The sequence below is a fragment of the Marmota marmota genome, unplaced genomic scaffold, assembly GCF_001458135.2.
Source record: "Marmota marmota marmota unplaced genomic scaffold, marMar, whole genome shotgun sequence".
Taxonomy (NCBI): domain Eukaryota; kingdom Metazoa; phylum Chordata; class Mammalia; order Rodentia; family Sciuridae; genus Marmota; species Marmota marmota.
Genome location: NW_026000240.1, coordinates 21,282,588 through 21,307,239, shown reverse-complemented (window position 1 = coordinate 21,307,239; position 24,652 = coordinate 21,282,588). Strand labels below are relative to the sequence as shown.

General features: G+C 41.8%; 1 protein-coding gene and 1 long non-coding RNA gene across 3 annotated transcripts in view; one reads left to right on the top strand and one right to left on the bottom strand.

The window, feature by feature from the left end:
• The window catches only part of Slc9a9 (solute carrier family 9 member A9), a 536,631-nt gene that overhangs the window by 56,259 nt on the left and 455,720 nt on the right, over nt 1–24,652 (bottom strand). The gene's annotated exons all lie outside the window — the stretch shown is intronic.
• On the top strand, nt 7,211–23,324 carry LOC125613603. Its single transcript, XR_007344171.1, has 3 exons — nt 7,211–7,322; nt 19,987–20,113; nt 23,081–23,324. It is a non-coding gene; the product is annotated as an uncharacterized LOC125613603 (long non-coding RNA).

The following is a 24,652-nucleotide window of genomic DNA, read 5'->3' as shown; positions in this document are numbered from 1 at the left end:
TGGTTCTAAGTATTTGTGTGTGTGTGTGTGTGTGTGTGTGTGTATGCTCAAACCAGAAATTCCAAGGTCAATTTTTAGAGTTTTAACGAGTACCTAAATAGGATGCCTACAGATTAAAAAAAAACCTAAAGATCTGTCAGACCAGAGTGCTCATCATGGTCTTCACACAATTCTAATCATTAAAGATAGAGATATTTTGTTTGTTTCCAACATACAGTTTCATTTACAATACATATGCGCCCTGAGGATATTGATATTTTAAAAATGGATTCTCAAAGCAGGCTTATGTTCGGCTTTATCAGCCTAAGAAAATGATTATGTAATCTCCCAATTATTTAGTTGGCCCTGTACACTGGGTCCCAATGTATTCGTCATCCTTTGCACTCTGTTTGTCAGTGAGCTCTTGGTCGTGGGATGATAATGCAGGGGAAGTTGCTTCCCTCTAAGAACAGGAAGCTGCTGTTTGCTGTTATCACCTCTTTCCTGGTGGGACCTTAAGTGTCTGCTCTACTGGGCGGGGGCAAGGGGAGAACTGCACCAGCCCTCCTAGAATGAGACGGGGTCTCTGCAATGGGGGAGCCTGGTCTCAGCCCAGACCCCTCTCCCTCTCCATTCCCACAGCCTGCACGCAGCCCTGAGGCTCCAACAACATGGTCTTATGGGAAAGCAGCTCTGGTTCTGAACAGCCAGGATTCAGTGGTAGCCAGGGACCTTCCTCTTCCTAGCGTGTGATCACAGGCACATTCCTCTGCCTCTGGAAGCAAAATGTGCCTATTAGGACTAAGTGAGAGGAGAGTAAATGGAAGATCCAGGGCAGTGGCAGCTCATGTGGAGGCTCAGCCAGCTCTGGCTGCTTCCCTATTCATCTGCATTAAGACTCATGGCAGCCGCTAAAGGGCCTCCTTTCTCTTCTGCTTATCCCACCTCATAGGCTACTCTCAGATTAATCTTCTTAAAATAATGTCACTTCTCTGATCAAAACCTTCCATGGGGAGCTGGGGGTGCAGCCCAGTGGTACACCACTTCCCAGCATGCACATGGCCCTGGGCTCCATCCCCAGCACCGAAAAAAGGAAAAAAAGCCTGGTGAGATGGTCCATGACTGATGTTTTCTTCTTTATTTCTGTGTTTTCTCACTGATCAGAGAAAAATGTCAAAATGAAACCTCTAACATGTCTTTTTCCACAGGAGTGAGGAGAGTTCTGAGCTAACGGTTCAGCGGCCCTGGTTGGAATTGCTCTTTCTGCTCTTGCTGGCTACGTCACCACGGCACTTAATTTCCCCTCAACCCCAGATTCTCCACACCTGTAAAACAGGGCTCATGCACACTCTGCTTGGGAGCCTGTGGGTAAAACAGTCGGCTCTGAGCTGAAGCAGTGGTGGGGGCTTGGAGTTCCAGGGAGGGCTTGCAACCGTGGCCTGGGTAGGCATTTGTTAATAGATCTTTGGAATATGGTCAATGACTCCTCTCTCATTTCCTCATCTTCTGTAACCCCAAACCTCACCCTTTGCTATGGTTCAGACAACTCTGTCAGGTTGGGGATTGTTATGACAAGGCCAGCCTGGCTGTCCTGTTGGTGTTTTCCTCTGTCTATGACCTCAGGCTTCCAAGGCCCCCAGTGCTTTCTCCCACACCATGTGTACAAGTCATGGTGCCAAGGCTTCCTTAACTTTGCTAAGGACATATGGGCAGGGGCATCTGAGCATCAGAGACACTTCTGAAGGCCTTGGCCAGTTCCAGAGAAAACGTCTCCTTGGACTCAGTGGATTTTTAAATCTTTGGACCTAGGGATGGTGAGTACTATCAGCTGCAGCCTCAAAAGGGACAGTCATACATTCCTGCCTTATCAGTAACTATTTAATGCAAGCCCTGCGGACCCAGTCTTTGCCTATATGACCAGCTCAGGACAGACACGGAGGAATATGTCAGACTCATGCGTGTTCTAGAATGCTGTCATGGTTTAGATATGAAGCATTCCCCAAAAGCTCACGTGGGAGACACACAAGAATGTTCAAATGCAAGAAATAATTAGGTTATTAACCTTATCAGTGGGGTCAATCCACTGATTGGATTAACTGGGAGATAACTAAGGCTGAAGGTGGACAGTCACTGGGGGGCATGCCTTTGGGGTTTACAGTTTGTCCCCAGTGAGTGGACTCTCTGTCTGCTTCCTGGTTTGCATGTCCTGAGCTGCCTTCCTCTACCATGTCCTGCCATGATGTTCTGCCTCACCTTAGGCCCAGAGCTATGGAGTCAGCTGACCATGGACTTAATCTCTGAAATTGTGAGCCAAAATAAACTTTTCCTCCTCTTAATCATTCTTATGAGGTCTTTTGGTCACAGCAATGAAAAGTCATTTAAGATAAATGACTTCAAAAAATACGTAAGCATCAAAATATATCCTGGTTTAAAATATTGTCTTAGGAAATTTGTGTCTGTTTTCTTCTGATTGAAGCCAATACTGGGTATTGGTTTTCTCTTCATGTATCCAACTGCTCTGTGAGCACTTCATGTATTCAGTCGAATGTGACTGTTCAAGAAAGTTCAACAAAAAGTTGTTACCAATAAAGGGGAGGAAAAAAAATTTACAAACCTTTGGTGAGCAGTTAAAGAATTTTTGGACTTCATTTGGACTCATATTGGAGAAATGAATACTTTGAAATGGGCGGGAAAGAACAAAATGAAGTTGAGTAAAATGAAGCTGTTCCCTACATCCATCTCACCCTCTGTTGACATTTACTAGGCATCCCCTATTCCCAGGCACCCGTGTAGTGCTTAGTTTCATTTCACAGAGCTTCTAGTCCTGGGAGGCATTTCTGAAGCTGCTAGGTATTGGCACCTGTACAGGGACACATGTTCTGGCAAATCAAATGTCTTCCTCTGGAAGCAGCAAGATCCCTTCCTCCTTTCTGGAGGAAAATAATCAACTGAGTTGGGTGATCTCATCCATGGCTTTAAAGAGCGTTTATAGGTAAACAAATCATATATTCTTATCTATTCTAAACACTGAACTCATATATCCAATTGGCTGCTCATGACCTCCATTGGCTAATCTCAGACTGAACTGAATTCTCAAGTCCTCCCTGGCCTCATCCAGTCTTCCCTTTTCTCTGAAGATGGTGCCACCATCCACATGGCTGCCTGTTGGAAGCTTGGGAATTAGCCCTGATTTCCCCCTTTCCCTCACTACTCAGTGTGTTGCAAGTCCTGTGATTCCACCTCCAGACTAGATCTTAGGCATCACTATTCCTGCATCCGGCCACCACGATCTCTTGCCTGCATTAGTCCAACAGCCTCCCAACCAGCCTTCCGGATGTCACCATTCTCTTTCCTACAATCCTCCACACAGCAACCATAGTGATGGGTGAAAAAGTCAACCAGACCACATTATCACTTTGCTCAAACCCTTTGAGGATGCCTAGATGACTTGGAACGCAATCTCTACTCCTCAGCCTGGCCTGCAGGCCTCCAACACCCCTCCCCACTCACTTTCTCTACTATTCTTAAGCCATACCAGTCTTCTTTCTGTTTCTTGTATGTACTTGACTCTTCCCATCTCCTTCCTTCTGCCTGGAAAGCTCAGGGGACTGGCTATCCTTCATTTTAAGTTTCAGAAAGCTCTTCCCTGGCTCCATCTTTAATGTAGCTTCTTGCCTCTCGTGTTATTCTCCATTATGGCAGCTACTGATCACATTGTGTAGTTATTACACTTTCTTAGTTGGATCTTTGCCTCCCCCAGGCACTGTTAGATTGTATACTTCACACAGGGGCCGTCTCTTTCATCACCAGCACCCAGTACAGTGCCTGGCAATTAGTAGGCATTACATAAATACTTGTTTAATCAATGGGGTATTATATCATAGGAGGAGTGAAAGAAAAATAATCTTTCTTCTTACACTTAAAATCAATGGTTACGTAAGTCTGTCAGCCAGATCCCATTTTCTCTTGTCTCCTTTTCATGATTAATGCAAATAGGAGTAGAGGCCACATGCAGGGTGAAATAAAGTAATTTTTAAAATAAAAGTAATGATCTCCTTGGATCTGTCAGCAGACAGGATGCACACATTCAAAAAAGTGTCTTCTTAGGCTAATTCCAGAAGCTCACAAATGGTCCTTGCAGGCATTCTGAGAGCACAGAGGGGAGATGGGAACATTCCAGTAGAATTTTAACTAGCACCCACTTGTAGAGGTCCTTCCAAACAGGACAGAATGAGGAGGGAAGCAAATTCTCCCCAAATGGCAAATGATAAATCCAAGGGAAGGCTAAACTTCCTCTCTAAAAAGTCAATACCTCCCACAATTGAAGAAAAGAAAGAAAACAAAAGAAAAAAAAATAGACAGTGTGGGTGGGGGTCCATAGGAGGAATGAAAGAAAAATAATCTTTCCTCTTACATGGGGGAGGGGGAGGGGAAACTCAGTTTGGACCCCGGAACAGACAGTGTACGACATACCTTACAGAATAAGATGAATTTTTAATGCAAGAGGAAAGGGGGCATGGGTTTTATCAGTTCTTTTTTTTTCCCATCTCCTCTTATTGCTACTAGTAGATTGATTTTGTTTCTTGTGCCCTGAGGCCTTTCCTGTTTCCTATAATTTGAACTTTCCCCAGTCCCTCTCCCTACCCCTCTCCCTTTTGCTATTCTTGGTTCTTCCACAAACATCTTCCATCTCTGGCCACCTACTGGATGTATAGAAATATCCCTCAGTATCTCTTGTTCAGTGTACTTGGGGGTGTTAGTCTGTGTGTGATCAGGATTAACAGGATTTTCTGAACTCCGAGTCTTGAGCATGTTCTCATGCTGCCAATTCCTTATAATTTGGGATAGAAGCTGAAGGTTTTTCCAGGCTATTGAGAGGAGAATCAAGCACATGCAGTAATTTTTATGAGCAGCAGTGCCAGTTCTCAAGCACATTCTCAATTCTTGGAACTCTCACTTGTCCAACCCCCAAATTTGGTGTTCCTTTAGAAGTCGTAAATGTGGACGAGATTTGGATAAGTTGTAAACTTGGATAAGTCTAAGAAAACCGTGAAAGGCTTCTGCCTTCCTGCTTGAAATGCATACTAACAGGGTGGGTTTTTCTGTTTATTTATTTATTTATTTATTTATTGCACAAGTACTATGTTTGCCCTGCTTACTTGTGTTTTTTACATTTTTTTTAAATATCTTTATTTATTTTTAGTGGTACTGAGGATCGATCCCAGTGCCCCACACGTGTGAGACAAGCGCTTTACCACTGAGCTATAGCCCCAGCCCACTTCCTTGTGTTTTAATCCAGACTAGATAAAGAGAAATCAGAATGTCTGCTTCCTTTACAAAATGGTTACATATGATATTATAATGGTGGATACATCGTATTACGTATGTGTCAAGATCCATAGAATGTCCCATAGAGAATGAACTCCAATGTAAACTATAGACTTTAGTTAATGACAATGTGTCAGTTTTGACTCATCAACTATAACAAGTTAATTGCACTAATGTCAGATGTTAATAACAGGAAACTCTCCAGGGGATGATATGGCAATTCTGTATTTTCTGTAAGCCTAAAACTGCTCTAAAAGGCAAAGTCTATTAGTTTAAAAATTACAAAATAGTTTATAATCCTTTTGGCTTTAAGATCTTTGGTGACATCAAACATTGTTTCTCTGAACTATTGTGAACTGCATGAAAAAGTACCGATGACAAAGCAGAAAGAGGTCATACTGGGGTGTTAAGGGAACAGTCTGGCTACCCCCAATCATGTTGGATGTGTTCCCCCTTCCCTGTCTCCTTGATTCAAAACCTGTGTAGTATGCAAAGCCTGGTTCAATGCAATCTGCCTCCTCAGAACTTCCAGCTCTCCACCTGGAAGTCATTTCTGTCAATCTTGAACCCTGGTAACAATATGCTTGAACTTTCCCAGGCTCCACATGCTGTACACAGGCCTCTCCTGTTTCTTTAGCTGCTGGAAGATATTTGGGTTGCTTTCCCTGATTAGCATGATCCACCCCAGTATCCTCTTTGTTACGGGCCCCTGGGACCATTACAACAGTACCTGAGGTTTTCCTTTCTGGTGAAGCTGTTCTTGCCTGTCTCAAGACTTAGTGTTTTTGTCTTGTTTAATATTCTGATTCAATCTTGCTTGGCCATGTTCTACCTAGTTAAGGACCTTGCCAAAGAGCCCTGCAAACGTAACTTAGTGCTTGTGTGGACCTTGATCTTTCCACTCAAATTGACCTTTCTGAGTGATACTTGCTCGAAAAGATCATATAGTCAAATGTTCAACTTTCAAGAACCCAACCACTTAAGCTGTTTTCCATCCCCACACAGCGGGAACCCAAACAACACTTGCTTCCTTACACAATAAATCTTGTGTGCAGCAAAAGGGGTGTTTCCTATTAAGGGCAGCCTTTCAGACCTGGTCATTCATTGTCCCTTGGAGGAGAATGAGCCTGTGTGTTTGGGCTAGAGGTGGCAGTTGGGGAGTTGATGGGGTTAGTTCAGAAAAAGGATGAGAACCTGAGACCTGCAGGGAGAACCGGGTACTCAGGATTGCCACAAGAAACAAAATAGGAAATGTGTCTGCATTGGTACCATCCCCTCTGTATTGACATGAACTTTGCAATCACTGATTAGCAAACCAATTTAAACTTCCCATCAAGTTCTTGTTGGGGTGAAGCTGAGTTCACCCTGACTCTGCCATCCTCACAACACAGGCGTGTGGGATGCCTCTGCTCCCGCGCCCAGCGTGCTTTCTAAGGGACCAAGCTTTGACCCCCAGGCAGCTTTGGGGTCCCTTGCTTTTTGGGGCTGATGGAGAGGTGCTCATCTTTCTGATGAAGAGAGCTTTCTTCCCGTTGCATTCATCACCCTGGCAGCTGGGCAGTTGCCACTTTGAGACACGGCCTGGGTTATGGGCTGTAGCTCCTGGTGGCAAGACATGAACCCCAGTCCGGCCACAAGAGCCTCCTGCCCCAGTGTGCAGCAGGGTCCTAAGTGCTGGCTTCCTCCAGCACCTTTCTTCCCTGTAGAGCTGGCTCTGGGCTGCCATCTTGACCCCTGTTTTTTTAAAAATTCATGATACAGGAGGGAGGGTAATTAGGAGGAAATCCTGAGAAAGAGCCTTGGAAGTACTGGGAAAAAAAACCAAAAAAACAAAAATGCTGACGGGGGCAGTTCATGGAAAGCACAATTTGGCCTGACAGTGACCTCCCACTCCAGGCTTTGACTCCGGGTGGGGACAGATGGTGAAGGTAAGGGCAGTGTGCGACCTGATCATCCGCACGGCCAGCAGGATCAGCAGGAGCAGAGACCCCAGCGAGGCCCATCTTAAAACAAAGGTGAACTTTAGGGTGGGAGAGTAAAAGGATCAAGCTTTATGAATCGGAAGTCAGGATGTCTGTGAATGCTATGAGTCAGTCTTTTATTTTAAATTCAGTGCCAAGAGGGCGGGAGTGGACTCTATCAGTTTCAAATCTCAAGAACACTGGGGACAGCCAGGTCATCAGAAAGGGCACCTTTCTGAGGCCTGAGCTCAGCAGTCGGATAGGAACTGTGGAATGCAGAGCTCTCCCAAATATCTCTAGCTCATTAATCTTCATTTAAAAGTAGACAGTTAAGCTGTTTGGATATTATTTTGGGAGTGTCTCCTTAGCCCCCCTCCCCCAATTTATTATTAATGGCAAATGTTTTAGGGCTGCATTTTCCTGGGTTTCAAACACATGCTGTTTCCTGAAAATTTAAAAAAAAACAACAACAAAAAACAAAAAAACCAAAAACATCCCCCTTCTGTTCCCCACAGGTCCACGGGAGTGACAAATCCCACTGTCTTGTTTCCAAGATGCTTAACTGTGTTGTAGTAAATGTCAATAGTGAATTAACTATCCCTTCGAACGTTTCAAGTATGACTTTTAATTAAGTGTATTAACCTGATGTATCACCATTTGAGCAGCAACTAAAATAAGATTATATGCATTTTAAACTTTTGGATGCCCGCGGAACATGAAAAGCACTTTATGAAGCTTGCATTAATGCATATTTCATTACAATGTAATTCTATATTACATATTCCACTTATGTGTGGATCCAAAATAGTTTCTGCTCTCGGTGACGATGCCGATTTAAATAAGTAAATCACAAGGAATCGAGAAAACTTAACTCTTCATGAATCTCAGCATTGTCGTGGCTTAGAAAAGAATTGGTTTGGGCCAGAATCTTACCTGTAGTAAAGAGAGTGTAGCATCTGTGTTTCAGATAGGATGGAGTGAGAAAAAAAAAAAAAAAAGGATGCAACATTTTCTCTGCACATCAGTTACAAATTAGGGATAATCCTGGCCGATTTTCCTTTACTCCTCACATAGCAGATGATTGGCTTTGCCACAGTGAATAGGCAGTAAGGCTGAATGGCACAGGAGAGGGTGATGTGGGGCTGGTGGGTCGTCCTGACACTTGGGTAAGAACAGCTGTAACATCATCGCATAAAGAAACCCTGGGAGCTAGATGCCTTGCTCTGCAGGGCTGCCTTAAAGCATCCTGTGCAATATTACTAATAGACCTTTTACAGTTTTTATAGCTTCCCGAGTTATTTTTGAGTCACTGCTAGCATTCAATAATTTCCTGTTGAATAAGGAACAAACAGGCCTAAAGACTGAAAGGAAAAGCTGCTGTGGGGAGCAGCCTCTCCAGATGGATGCGTTCTGGCAGATTGTGATTTGTGACTCAGAATGAGCCCAGATTATTGTGCCATATGGGTGGCAGCAGAGCCTGGAGACACGGCTTCAGTCACTCAGCAGATTTCTCCCGCACTCCTACTATGTGTTGGTTTCTTGCTTGACCACTGGGAAACAAGGACGCGTGTGTGATTGCATCTGCAGCCAAGGAATCCATTCGTTTGTTCGTTCAGTCATTCGTCAACCGGTGCAGAGCGTCAATGATGTGCATTGTGTATTGGAGGGTTGAGCATGTAAACATAGAGTAAATTGCCATCTGGTGTGATAAAATCAGTTATAAAGACAGGGGAAAAGTACATTGCAGCTTAGACGTGGAAAAGAGAGACTAATTATATCTGGGCAGTCAGAAATCATCACAGAAAGGGTGACATTCAATCTAAATCTTAAAGTTAGATTAGGAAGGAGATGATCAGGAGGAAAAAAGAGCAAGTCCATTCCAGGCAAAGGGAACGGCATGAGCAAAGTCATGAAGTTCAAGTTTCACACTTGGGAGGAAAACTGAGAAAATCTGAAGTTGGTTGTGGATGTAGCTTTTGACTCATAGGCAGTTAATACGGCTAGAGAAATAACCTGTGCAGGATCTTCTGTGTCATGTTAGAGCTTTGGCTTTATTCTATAGGCTGGGAATGGAAAATCCCAGAGCTCCCGTCTTCCTGTCCGTGTGGCAGATGTCCCCAATCTGGCATGAAATTGTGTGCTTTCCTGCCAAGCCCAGGCTAACTCTTGGAATTCTCTACCCACACAGGGTCTTAAGAAGCCTTAACTGACTTACCAGAGTTGGCACATAGGAAAAGTCGATGCGCCATCTTTGCTCCAGGCAAAGAAAGCTGAGGTCTTTAAATAGGCAGTGACAAGGTCAGATTTGATCATTGGGGAAACTATTTGAACCCGTACCTAGAGAATGAACTGGAGTAGGGAGAACCATGAATCAGGAAAACAAGTAGGATATTGTTTAAGAGTTTAAGTCATTAGTTCTCAGGATGGGTGCACACCAAAACTACCTGGGGTGCTGGCTAAAAAGTACCTGTTATACTTAAGCTCCAACCCAGACCAATTATCCAGAATTAAAACAAAATAAAGCCAAAACAAAGTGATTTCTCATGTGCTCAAGGGGTGAGATCCATTTGCTGGGCATCTGATTAGGAAAACATTTATTCCTTTACTAAACAGGTTTTATTGCCTTTGAGATGAACCTGGAGAGGACAATGACCTGGGGAAGATGGGAGGGGACTTGCTATTATTAAGCCTGAGTCTTGTAGTACTACTAGCCACGTCTGCCTGCTTGACAGCCACCCATGCGTTTGCTGACTTATCTAGAGATAAATCATTTCATTTCATCTCCACACTAACTCTCTGAATTACAGATGAGGAAACCAAGTTCCAGAGACCTTAAGTAACTTGCTTAAGGTCAGAGGGCACCTGACGCCAATTACAACGGTCCATACACCCGCCTGATGGGAAGCCTGATGGGAAACGGAGTGTTCTTTTCAGGGTTAGGACTTTCATTAGGACCAGTACTCTTGCTTTGTGTTCTCCCAGGTACATGTCACACCATAGCCCTAACTAGGTCTGTTTTCTTGGTTGTGATTCCTGTATGCAGTACAAAGAAACCTTGCAAACCCAGAGACATATGGGCTCACCTTAAAATCCTTTCACAAATGCCTGTGAAATTTGGATATGTTTCCCCAGTTGTTATTTAGCCACCAAATCATGCTTCATGGCTTCCTAATTATCCAGCTTATTTCAGAAGTAGCAAACAGGAATTGGTAGGGGCAGAATTATTCACATTAAACACTAGGTTCTTACTACGTTTGAAATTTCTAGAATCGCTCTACACAACAGAGGCAGCTATAATAGCTGGTACCTATGCTGTGTATTTAGCTGGGCAACCTGGATCTCATCTATAATAAGCCAGCAGGCTGTTCCTGACCTGACTATGAAGGCTGGGCTTTGGGAAGGGCATGCTTCTACAGTTTAGGGAGCCTCATGGAGGCCAGAAGTGGAATGTAAAACAGAATTCCTAGTTCTGCATCTAATGCTTCAATGATCAGATTGCACTAATTCCTAGCAATGCAACCAGGGAAGGGTATTTTATTTGTTCCTGTTTACTCTCTTGGCAAAATCTTATCCATTCTGTTAATAGCTGCTTGTCTTTTAATTTTTTTTTTTTTTTACTCATTATTGGAAAGAAAACCTAGAATTTTGGATTTCCATGTGTTCTTTCCAGGATGCCTCAGTGGGTGAGGGGAACCTCAGTGGATTTCTGGGTGAAGAGAAGCAAGTTTAACTTTAGGGTCTAGGATTTCCATCCCCTCTTCAAATGAGCAGTTTTGCTTTTATTTGTTTTATATTTGAAAAAAGAATCTGGTACAGTGGTGTGAAGAGCATCACTCTAGACATGAGAAATCTCTGGGTAAAATATTCACATATGTCAATCAATTGAACTTCTTGTTAGTTTAATTATCTGGAAATTCAATTGGATCTTGTACATGTCTTGAAGAAGTGGCATGAACACAGAAGATTTGTCAGAAATCCCATGAACTTGTCTCTCAGGAGAGGTCTGGGTCCATCTGCAGGCCATGGCCAGTGGATTTAAAATGGGATTAAAGATTTAACAATCCTGGTCTCCAGATTTCAAGAAGCTGCATATATTAGCAAAGGGCTGTTGAAAGGTGACATACTGACAAGTAACAGATGCCCCAGGGAGAAGTGGGTTCAGACTACTGCACTGGAGGGACTTTCTCACAGTGAGCACGAGTGTGGATTCTAGAGTTGAACAGATTTTGGTTCATGACCCAATTTCCCCTTTACTTGCTTCATGACTTTGAGTCTCAGTCTTCTCTTCTATATAATGGCCAGAGTAGCAATACCTACCTCAAAATGTTACTGTGTGGATTAAATGGAATCATCTTTTAAGGCACTTAAATAAAAGGCTCAGTAATAATAGCTGATTTGAATTGACCTAAGTCTTTTTTTTTTTTTTGGTAGAAATCAAAACTTCTCAAAGGGCATAAGAACATTATAACTAACTAATTCACAATAACAATTCAAATCACAAAGATCTGTCAAGCTGTGGATAATAACAGAAAACTATATATATTGGAAAAATTTGCAATAAATTCATGTTTAAGCTAAAAACAAGCTTTCAGGAAGAAGGCAAATATTCTTGCTACTTTCATTCATGCTAGTAATGAAAATTCCAGCCAGGTCAGCCAAGTAACAAAAGAACTAAAAAGTACCCATATTAAAAAGGAAGAAGCAAAATTATTTCTGTTTATAGATGACATGATCTTATGTGTAGAAAATCCTGAAATCCCACAAAAAAATGATAAGAACTAAGGAATTCAGTATAGTTGTAGCATACAAAACCATTACACAAAAATCTTTTCTATACACTAACAAAGACCAAGCCAGAAGGGAAATTAAGAAATCAACCCTTGCTTATAGCATTGTCAAAAAGAATAAAATAATTAGGAATAAATTTAAGGTGATGAAAGATTTGTACACTAAAATCTATAAAATATTGATGAGAGAAATTGAAATAGAAGCAAATAAGTGGAAAGATATCCTGTGTTTGTGATTGAAATTGGTATTATGAAAATATCTGTACTATACAGAAAGGGAGCTACATATTCAATGTTAATCTCATCAAAGTTTCAATGCCTTTTTTTAATTAGAAAAAGAAGATTTCTTTAAATTTATATGGAATCTCAATAACCTCCAATAGCCAAAACATTCCTGGAAAAGAACAAAATTGAAAGCTTCACATGTCCTGATTTCAAAGCATATTACAAAGTCATAGTGACCAAAACAGTATGGTACTGGCATAATGACAGACATGTAGACCAATGGAGCAGAATAAAGAGCCTAGAAATACAGTCTTGTGCATATGTCCAGATGATCTTTCACAAGGGTCCAGGGTCCCAGAATGGGGAAAGGACAGTCTCTTCAACAAATGATATTTGGGAAAGCACACATCTACCTGCAAAAAATGTAGTTAGGCCCTCACTTTATACCATAATGTATAAAAATCTCAGAATGGATCAAAGACCTGAGCTATGAGACTCTTAGAAGAAAACACAGGGGAAAGGCTTCCTGACAGTGGACGTGGCAACCACTTCTTAGATATGGTGCCCAGAAGAATAAGAGTAAAACCAGACAAATTGTCCTACATCAAACTTTAAAACTTCTTTGCATCAAAGGAAATGATCAACAGAGAGGGAAGGCAACCTATAGCTTGGGAGATAGTATTTGCAAATCATTGATAAGGGGTTAATATTCAGAATTCACAAAGGACCCCACAGATGGGCAATGGAACTAAACCAACCGATTTAAACATGGGCAAAGGACTTGACTAGATATTTATTTAAGGCTATGCCAATGACTAACAAGCATATGAAAGAATGCTCAACATCACTAATCATTAGAGAAGTGTGAATTTAAGCTACCATGGGACATCACCTCACACCTGTTACAAAGGCCACCAGCAAAACGGCACTCTTGCCTGTTAACGAATCCTCTACATGAGCCAGCCTCCACATGATTGTGGCTGGGAAGTTTCTTTACAGGCCCTTGGACTTTTCCAGAGCTTTCCAGTTCCCATGCTATAACAGAATTCCTAGGACACTGGTTAAACACACAGATTCTGTCCTTGTCCCCAGATTGCCAAACTTTAGGATTAGGTAGGACCAAGGAATCGAACTCTAAAGAGGTGTCCCGAGGGATTCTCACCTGCTAGTCAGCTAGTCAGCTAGGTTTGATCATTCCTTCCTGATTAAGTACTTCCCAACAAAACTGCACATGCAGATGTTGATGTACATGTACAACCTTTAGAAACCTTTAAGGGCAACTCTGACGAAGTTTCCTGAGGAACAGAAAAATGGGAAAGGAAATCCCCAGCCCATGATGACCTTGGCCTTGTACCCACCTCCCTTTATTTCTAGCCCTGTGTCTTCTCTGTTGGCATAGGAGCATCTACCTGGGTTCTCTGAAAGTCAGACGGACAATTGCTTCTTTTCAGGACCAGAGTGGACCCAGCCATGGCCCCTGGTGGGGAACCACAGACATTCCGTTCTAGGAAAATGATAAGAAAGGAGGAATCTTTAAATGCTAATTAAGTCATTTTTGTATAAGACTAATCTGGCTATCCCTTTAAATTAAAAAAAATCCTGTTAAGATGTATACTCGTATATAATTGAACAGTTACAAAATGTGGATTTCAGGCTAAAAAGTGGTTCCCTTATCGTAGTGGTCTTGGAGAGTTTCTAGAAAGAAAAGAGCTCTCGTCTTGATTACAATGTCAAAGTGTTATGGTTGTCAGCCCAGTTATGCATAAATACACTTTCAGAGGCTTCATTGTAAGTAAAACTAAATTCTGCTTTCTGTAATATTTCAGTTTGCATAAAGAATATGGCAAAGAGAAGGGCATTGTAAACATTTTGGGCCTGATTTGGTCTTTATGTTTTTCTGTGTCAGACTGAAAACACTGACAGGCAGACAGGACAGTGTTCGATTTAACAAACACCTTTGTGAAACCCAGAGAGCCAGGGAAGCAGAAAGCCTCGGAGAGGGAGGAGGCCAGACAGCTAGTCAGCTAGGTTTGATCATTCCTTCCTGATTAACTCCTTCCCAACAAAACTGCACATGCAGATGTTGAGATATGCTTGCATATATTTGAAACAACGCTCTGAAAATATTAATGACGCATCTGATTCCACTCCAGGGGCCTTGGACGGGTTTTTCAGTTAAAGCAGCTACTGGGTAGAGGCAAAAATCAGAATGGTCCTGGGCCAATCCATCCTCTTTATATTGAAAATCCACACAAAGCAGCCTGAGGATTGCATACAAGGTTACAGGTTGCTAACATCACAACCACTCTCTTCCATTTTTTAAAATCAGAACACAGAGATTTAAAAACATGGCTTCTCCAGGTCAGTCAGTTATTAGTAAAAGAGCCCGGGGGTTTGAACCCATGGGTTTGGAATACATGTTCCACAACATCACACCACTCCAGACCCACAGCCTGAAAGAATGTTCTGGGAGTGAAGCATTCTCCATTTCTGTTCTATGTTAAGCTTTGTGGGCTCATTAGAGAATGACAGCCAAGGAGTGTTCGAGAAAGCTGGGCCCTGTCAGATGCCATAACTTAAACTTTATTGATGCCTCCTAGGTGAGTCACTGTGTGACTGACAGTCCGAGGGACCGGTTTTGAGTCTCCCTATGCCACTACCCGCCACTAATGGCGTCCCTCTCAATCATCATCAGTAATTCTTTGTGAGTCCCCTGGAATTCTGCCTTGCTCCGTCTCACAATCTTCTCATTAGAGCTCCCTCCTGGTGTGGAGGTTCATCACGTGACACCTCGGAGGGGGTGGGGCTCATCTTCTTCTTTTGTAATTAATTGCAATTTGCACAGCTTCCTCTGAGGTGGGTGGTCTGAGGGGAGTCACATGGCTTGCTGTTCTCTTGCTCACCTGTGTAGCTCAGGCCTGGCTGAGGATTTTCTCTGCTTGAGTCATATTCCGCCTGGTTTCTCACTCCATGATGAGAAGTTCTTACATGTCACCACCCCCCCAACCTTCTACACTGACAAACTATTTGGTTTCTGAACATGAATAAATCACTGGGATGATCTTGAGGCCTCCCATCTCCTTCTACTGCCACGTCATTTAAAAATGTGGTAACACCTGGGGAACAATAGTTGCTTCTAAAACAGCAGATTGCTGATGTGGACCCGGGGTGCTTGGTCATCACAGGTACTGTGATGATTTTCTTTGCTGCTCCAAAAGCTGAGCTTGGCTGAATTCACTTCTGATCATTAGGTTCATGTTAACAACAGTTGCTCAATTCACTGTTTCCTTATAGTTATTAATACAACTCTGGGAGTGACAAGTGTTTCTGTAAAATAACACTGCTGCCTGAATTATGGGGTGCACGACATACAATTATAACTTCTAAAAAAGTCGCAACTGACGTGGAAAATAAAAGCAACTGAGTTGAACTCAGAGGCATGGGAGAGATCTCAAAAGCATGGAGGATATAGCAGGCAAACTTTTTGCATCATGGCATTGTAAACAAAATAACAAGTGACTTGGAATCACGGTTGATTAAATTCATGTTAGAATCCCTGGGTACTGTTATGCCATGCTTGGTCTCCTGGGCTCCCTTGGGCATTGTCTTCAACCAACAAACTATAATTTCATGCTTGACTGGCCTAATACAGTTGTAGGTTCCAGATTCTGTGCTCAACCATGCCAGGCCACAGAAGTTAAATGAAAAGCAAATGAATAAATGAAACAATGGGTGGAGGTCAAGAGACGATGCCCGTCAGCAACCTGAAACGGAGTAAGTCTCTCACCGTGAATCGTTAGTGTTTTTAGTGTCAGTTAGCTGGAGAGTTGTTCCATTCTCTGCTGATTCAACACTATCTTGACATTTACTAGAGCACCTGTGATGTGCCAACACAGTGGTGGGCCTGGAGGCTGGAATGGGGAGCAAAAGGGTACTAATGAGTGGTTGGAATTTCTCAATGGAAAACCAGGTGGTTCTCCATCGCAACCACTCTGTAGCTGATGGAGTCTTTGAAGAGACTCTCCCAAAGAGGTTTCATTCCAGGTGTTTGGCAGCTTTCCCAGGGCTCTCTGTTTGTACCTTCTTCAAGATTCTGCTGGAGACGGAGGGGATTGACTCCCTCCTCCTTCGCAGATGCTGTTCTCATGACTGACTTCCCCACCAAACTCACCAAGTCTAAATTACAGAAGAGACTCAGAAGGGGTCTTCTGCTCAGGTCTTATTTGCACTGAGTCAAGATTCTCTTAAGGTTCATAAACTTCACCAGGAACCCTTTCCTTTATTCTAAGATGATGATGTAAGTGGGTTGACATGAGGAATGTAAAGAAGAGAGACTGGGAATGTACAGAAATTTGTTAGTCATCAGCTCGAGTGACTTTGTTCCTTCATGCATATTTTGTATAGTTAGGGTCAGCTGAAATTAAACACTTTTGCTGGTAGCAGAATCGAAATTAAAACTGAAAAGGGCACTTATTTCTAAGAAAATTCTGGAAGAAATTCTTCACAAAATTTTTCAGACTATCTCTCCATTATCCTTTAGGCTGAAAAGTCTGTCCAAATGCCTTTGGGCACTTACATTGAATATAATAAATTATTTTCTGTGGATCTCAGGGTAGCATTAATTTGGTATGACTGGGAGGCAATTTTCTTTAATTAGGATCTTTTTCAGGGTTCTTTCATGCTTCTGTTGTGCAGGCTTTTTGGAGAAGTGGCTTAAGGGTGCTTAGCTTCCGTGAACTTGTGGTCTTGGGAATGTACACTTGAGATGGGACCAGTTTGGGAGACTCCATGCCTGTGGTCTGGGGATTTTATGGAAATAATAACCAATTCATGGCTGGATTGAGTTGAAATTCCAGGACATGGTTGTGCAACGTACATGTAGAAGAATGAAGGATGTTAAAGGGCACCCTGCACCTGCCATTATCGTCCATCTGGGAACTTATACACACTCTTCAGAACGCAACACTTGGCTTGCCAGGGTGTCAGACATAGGGGAAGCTGTGCAGAGTGGTTGGGGAGAGATGTGGAGAGGAAAACATTGGCTTCAGATGCCAAATCGAAAATTAAACTTCCTGAGGAAGTTCTGAACCCTGCTCAAGTAAACCGAACATTTATTTGTTCACCAAAACTATTGCAATAAGCAAATACAGAAAATGGTGCAATATGGGTGGTAGGGATTGAAATCATGTGATCTATTTATTTGTAATAAATAATGTATTTATTTGTAATAATACTATAAAAGCACAAATTTATCTTATTTGCCTTATTATGTTTACTCACATGGACCGAAGTATATTCAGATTTTGTAGAGCCTGCAGGTTACCCAAAATTTGTGTGTGGGGAGTGTAACAAAAGAAATACAAACTTGAATATAAAATAAGTAGAGGCCCCCTTAAAAGTGGCCCATCAACCAGAGGCCCCTGAACATTGTTTTTCATTGGTTCCTGGGGAATCCTCTGGATTTGGGGTGTGTTATAGGAACACCCTGTCACAGGCAGGACCTAGCTCTCCTGTCAGCCTGCAGGAGGCTAATGTCAAGGTGGGAGCTGTAGTACTCAGGTTCATACGTCACACATCTGAGCACTTTGCTGACCATCTTAGGATCTGTTTGTCAGATCCTTTAGGAAGAAACCTCTCAATGAAACCAACAGAGAACTTGTGCTTCCTTATGATCCATAGGCTCTAGTCCAGCATTTACTGAGGGGGAAGATTCCCTTATGAGGTTGTAAATCTCTTGCCAACATATTGCAGTTTATTATTGGATCGGCTTAGATTTAAAGCGGTCCACTCAGTGCCACCATCTATGTAGCAACCAGAGCATCATCCACAAATAAAATAACCTTCAAGGCCAAAGAGCTGCCAAGAACCAGATTTTTCAAGATTAACTTGAACAAGTTGTTCAAATCAGGTGATGCGGACACCGTAAAATATCACCTTATTTCAAAAGACGAGCAAACTGAAAATGAGCTGAAAAAAAATCCCTACTGAGGATGTATGTAATCATTTGGGTTGGGCCTGGTGTACCTGGAGGATGTTCAATCTCAGACATACACAGTGGGCATGTAAGTACACTCACACTCACGTACACACTCACACACGTAGAGATATCTCTCTCCCTGACACGATTATTCCTTCTTTCTACTTTATCTATGAACAAATTGTCAAAGCAACCTTAAAATGCTGGGTAATATAATCCTCAAATGCTAGTAACATAAAAACGACTCTAATTATACAAGTGATATCATTGCAATCTCTGGCACCAGAACTTTTACTGTTTCTCCAATCTGCAACTATCCTGTTTTCTAGTCTTCCTCCCCTTATTCACCAAAGTGACTGCTACAGGCAGTTTAGACACCCAGAGGAGAAGATAATGGCTTTGACCTTAATAGATGGTTTGAAGGCACAATGTATCCCATTGACTTCACACCAAAAGGGGCTACGGATGTGTTTTTCTCCTGTTTCTTTTCCTCTTTATTGTTAAGGAGACTAATTGTGTGTGCTCATGAGTGTGCTCATGAGCATGTGTGTGAGAGGAAATGTTAAATTCCTTTCGATTTTTCTTTTTGTGGTGGTAAGAGCAGGAAGGCATTCTTTTAAACTTCTTTTTCTAAGCAAAGTGTGGGAATGGAGGGCGACAGTAAGTCAATTCTCAGAATAAGATGCTCTATCAAGATGCAAAGAGACAGGGTGGGAGGAGAAATTTTCAACAGCTGAGAGGAAACTGCCACAAGTGGTTGTCGATTGAATCAATGACATGGCTTCGTAATGTGGCCTCAGATGCAGCAGGAAAATACTGCAGAGAAAAAGCGGCAGGAATTCCTATTGTGTCCCCTCAGAGTGTAGTAAGGGGTCTGCTGGAACTCAGGGGGCCTCTGAAGGTGGTATGTCTACTGCCAATTCTTCTGATAGTGCCAAAGATGATTTACAGTTTTGTGAAATGAAAGCTCTCTTGTCTGCTATTCATGCATTTAAAATAACAGAGAATATAAGTTTTCACCTAGGATAATTGCCCGTGCTTCAGCCTTTCAGAGTATGGCTCTAGGTTACAAAGACTATGGCTGTGATCTGAGACTTGAACAAGACACTGGGCCAACTACCTGACAGTATTCTATCTAAACTAACAGTTAAATGTACTGGTCAGTGGTCAGAACAACTGAAAGAATGGCTTAACCATCCAACCCATGTAACACCCAGAATCACAATGAGTCCAGCTTTGGGGCTAGAAATTATTTAAATGAAAGATTATTTACAAAGGGAACAGCAGGGAGAAGAATCATGTAAATTAGATTCACAAAATGGACAGATTCACTCACAGTTCATTTTGGGATAATTTATGCCAGTTTTCTCTGATGTCATCTGTTGTTTAGATTAATAATTACTCATGCCAATTATTAACTGATGGAGGTTGCTTTGTCTATTGGCAGAGGGAGGCCTATTATTTGGGAAAGTGCCCATGAATATTGAGCTTTCAATATAGGTACAAGAGTTTATTTGCAAAAGTGTAATTTTTATTTTCCCAAACAATTCAATATCCTAATGAATTTATATCTGCATTCTCAGGAGGTTTTGCAGAAGAATACGTTTCTCTATACTAATGTACACATGGTCAAGACCAAAACAGGATCAAAATGTTTATTCTAACTATGATCTCTGCTTAGAACTAAAGATAATATTTTTAAATATATTAAGAGATGTTTCTTTCACAGACCAAGGTACAGGCCTTTGAGAAATACAAAATGAAGACGCTCATTTACAAGATATGCTGATCAAAATATTAACTATAAAATTCTTTTACAACTCCATCAAATATGAGAAAGGAATGCATCTAAGAGGGTAAGACATTCATCCATTTAGACCTTCTGAAATTCTTGATGCAGTTTGGAGTCCTTCATGTGTCTCAGTTCTGTGTAATTTAGTGACTCTGACCTTGGGGAGGTGGCAAGAATGGTGCCTCTATTAATGTTGTTTCTCTCTGAAAAAACAAAATATTTCCTGGAATGCAATTGTTTTTTTCAAAAAAATACTTGACCCTGTGCAGTGTTTTACACTTACGTCATTTCCCCATGTATAATCCTTTCTTGTTTTAGTGTGTTGCAGGGGAGAAAAAGTGTTATGCAGTTCTTGTTTTAAAAAAAATTCAACCAAAGAATATCAGCAATCATGACATTCTGAAGTATTTGTGTTGAATGTAAATTTTGAGGGCATTAGAAGTGGTGAAGTATGATGTACAGCTTGATGAATGAGAAAGAGGGAGAGGGAGAGGGAAAGAGAGAGAGAAGAAAACTCAGAGCTTCTTGCTTGAATAATGAGATGGAGGGAACATGGGATATGGGGTAGGTGGGAGGAGGACTCCTGATGACTGGGATGTGTCTTCAGTCATGTGAGTGCAGAGATCAGGTAAGTAGCATGTAGGTGTCCAAGGTTTGTCTGAGGTATAAATTTATACTCAGCTTTGTGTGCATGTTATTGTAATCTGAGATTATCAGGGAATCATCTAGGGGAAGAGTGTTTTTAAAAATTTATATATGACAGCAGAATGCATTCCAATTCTTATTACACATATAGAGCATAGTTTTTCATATCTCTGGTTGTATGCATAGTATTTCCACACCAATTTGTGTCTTCATATCTGTAAGTTGGATAATAATGATGATCACATTCCACCATCATTAATTATAGGGGTAAAGTATTGAGTGAAAAGAAAAGAAGGCCCTGAGCAGAAACTTCACGAACCTCTAGCATTCAATGGGCAGAGGAAGAGGAGCCTAATAAAGGCTGTTGAGGGAATTAGGAGGAGACAAAAACCATAACTGGGTTATGGAAAATAAGGAGGAGAGTGTTCAAAGAAGGAGGAAGCAATTCCTAGTATCATATGCTGCTAAGAAGACGTGTCAGGAGAGGACTGAAGAATACCTATCTGGTTTAATGATTTTTGACCTTATCAAACTGCTTTAGAAAGACGGCTCAAGTAGGATCCAGGGAGGTGGGCTGAGGAGTGGGTGGAGGAGAGCACTGAGACCATCAGTGTCATCAGTTTTCCTGAGAAGTTCGTCTCTGAGGGAAGGACAGAGGAGAGGATTCGTGAGGAGTCACGAAGTCACTGGAAGCTTTCATTGACATGGATGTTGTCACATGGTGAAGACTTACACATGTTTGCAAGTTATTTTGAAGGACTTGGGCGAGAAAGAATGGTTGGCTAGATAGAAAAAGAGAAAGAAAAGGTAGAAATTGACTTTAATGTTTGATTGATTGATGGGAAGAGTTCCCATTTACTAAGTTTTAGACTCTCTGTGAATCAGGAGGTGAGATCGATGGTTGAGAGGACAAGGAAAATCAGAGGGCTGGGGATTTCAGGAAAGGAGAGGTGGGTTTGGAACAGCAATGGGAGAAAAAAAAAAAGATGAGCGGTGTGAAATAGGATGTTGGCTGGAAGGGGTCCATGTGAGGCTGAGTTCAAAGGAAACCTTCATCTGTGAGTCACTCTCTCCCACAGGACTCGTCCACTCTGCTGTGGTTCCCCTCCAAACAAAGTATTGGGTTAATTACTCCTTGGGACTTTTCCAGTAATGGCTGTTTTTGTTTGGGTGTAACACAAAAGATAATGGAATCTGGAGTGTTTGCAAGGGTGATATTATTGTAATGATGGAGCATGGAATTCACACCTGGATAAAGAGGATGGTGGGGAAAGGATGGGTGTTAGTGACTGGGGTTCCTATCAGCTTGAAGAAGGGCCACCCTTAAAACCCCTTGTCTATAGAAATAGGAACAATGTCTGGCTTTTTCTAAGTTATAACTCTTTATAGCTACAGAATTAAAAGGATTTCTTTTTGATGAAGCTACAAAGCACAAGAGTCCAATTTTAACAACTTCCTCTCACCTCAAATTTGTAGGAGGGACCAACCACAGGCAAAACAAATTCCAGACAAGCCTGGGCTTATATATATTCTTATCTGAATATAGATTTCTCCCTATATGCCAGTAGAACCTCTCTCAGCATAATAAACCCGTGGAAAAATACTCTCTCCTTTTCATTTGGCTAGGGGAGGAAGATGATTGTATACACAGAATTGCAGTCCAGAGGAGGAAATATAGAGATGGAGGAGATGAAAAAACATAATTTTACTCAAATGGATCCTCATTTAATTTTTCCATTATTCTCAGGGAAATGAAAGCTCAGCTACCTGCCAGAGAAAACTGATTCTTCTTCTTAAAATATTTATTTTATTTTTTTTTAGCCATAGGTGGACACAATGTCTTTATTTTACTTTATGGGGTGCTGAGGATTGAACCCAGTGCCTCACGCATTCTAGGCAAGCGCTCTACCTCAAGCCATAACCCCAGCCCCAAACAGATTCTTGATGTTGCCAATCATCAATCAATCTTAATCATTCTAAAGTATCATTTCTTTTTCTGTACAAATGTGATCTTTTTGTATTATATTATTTTTATTAAAACTTTTGGATAAAATGAAAAGGGAAAGAAAGAAAACACTAGGTCGAACATAAAAGAAAAAAGGGTAAGGAAAAATTTATAGTCAGGGCTGGGGATGTGGCTCAAGCGGTAACACGCTCGCCTGGCATGCGCGGGGCACTGGGTTCGATCCTCAGCACCACATAAAATAAAAATAAAGATGTGTCCACCAAAAACTGAAAAATAAATATTAAAAAATTCTCTCTCTTCAAAAAAAAATTTATAGTCAAACTTTTCAAAAATTTTCAGATGATTTTCTTCACCATATAATAAGAAATATCACAGTTTAGGGCAATATTAATGCTTCTCTTTTCTTTTTTTTTTTTTCAGAAAGGAAAATGACTAGTTGTTTCACAGAAGCAAATGGAAGGAAATGAAATTTTGTGTTACCCACTAAACTATGGATGATTGAAATAATCTAGCAATACAATGCTAACTTGACCTGAACTTGAACTTGGGAGGAGACATCAATTCAAAAGGCAGCTGGAACCCCAGAATGTGCCCATCTGTAACCTATGAGATGATGGATCAAAATTTTTCTGGCCATGAACATGGAGCTAGATTTCACCATTGTGTTGGCTGTGGGGTTGGCTCAGTGGTTTTCTCTGCTTGGGGACCAATCCCTTAGGGTTGCCATGGAAAAGGGGCTTTCGGTACCACTTAATCAGATGGTGGTGTGGGGAAGGAGCGGGCATAGTCTTATTTGTTTGCATTAACAAATGGAGTGGTGAGAAAGACCAAAGGGGAAACCGAGAAGATTACTCAAAGGAAACAGGTGAGTGGAGAAATAAAAATGAAATTTAACTTCTCCCCCAAAGAGAATTAGTCATAAGAAAATGCAGGCATTTTTGGCTGAACCAAAAATCAAATAGAAACCACCTGCATTTTGAGGTCCAGAGTTACCCAGCACAGGATGGGGAAAGGGCCCTGGATAGGCAGGCCTCTCTGCACTGGGTTGAGTCCCGGCTTTCTGAGCCTCAGTTTCCTCCCCTGTAAGGAGAGAGAACAATGCCCCTGGTGCATGTGATGACAGAAGCAAAAGTCCCATGACCAGCAAAGTCCCCCTCCCCCTCTCATCTACAGCCACCCTCTGTGACTTGGGATAGATGGCTTTTCGACCCTATCTTTCAAATACTTGAGATGCATCTTGTAGCTAACTCCCACGAGTGAGCAGCAATTTCTAACTCTATCTTGAAAGAATTATTCCAAAACCAAGAAGATGAAGGGGAGGCAGTTAGGAAAAACTATTTGTGAGAGGACAATCGGTTTAAGGCGCCTCATAGAAAAGATGAGTTCCTAGCTTGTCAGGAGCCAGGTTAAGATTGCTTCTTTGTTTCTATCAGAAAGAAGGTAAAGGCGGGTCCTGCTGGGCTGGACAGGAGGTTAAGCAATGTGGAGGGCAGCATGTTGGAGTGGGCCCCATTTCTTTCTCTCGTTTTCATGTATGCATCCTGTGACTAGATCACAGGAAGTTAATATGTCAATTATTTACTTCCTGGGAGCCTAAGCAAGCACCCCGAGCACCTTCATTTACAATATGTCATTGAACAGAGCTGTTCCATTTTGTGGAATTTGTGAAGATAAAAAACAAGACACATGAGCCATATTTCTGGAAAATAGATTCTAGTGTGTAACAGAGACCCGAGAATCATTTTCCTTTCTTCAGATAAAAGCAAAAGAGAATATATACTCCTTTTTATAAAAGTAGCTTTTGTTTGGCCCATGAGAGGCCACATTCTCACAGAATACATTGGTAGAAGCACTTCTGCTATGCCATACATTTTTAGTTGAATAGATTGAAAAATGAGCTCCAATGTCCAAGCCTACCAAAGGGTCATGTTAGAATCATGGGTTCTCTGTTGGATGGTTTGGGGGCTGGGGATGGAAGCTCTGGGGACTCTT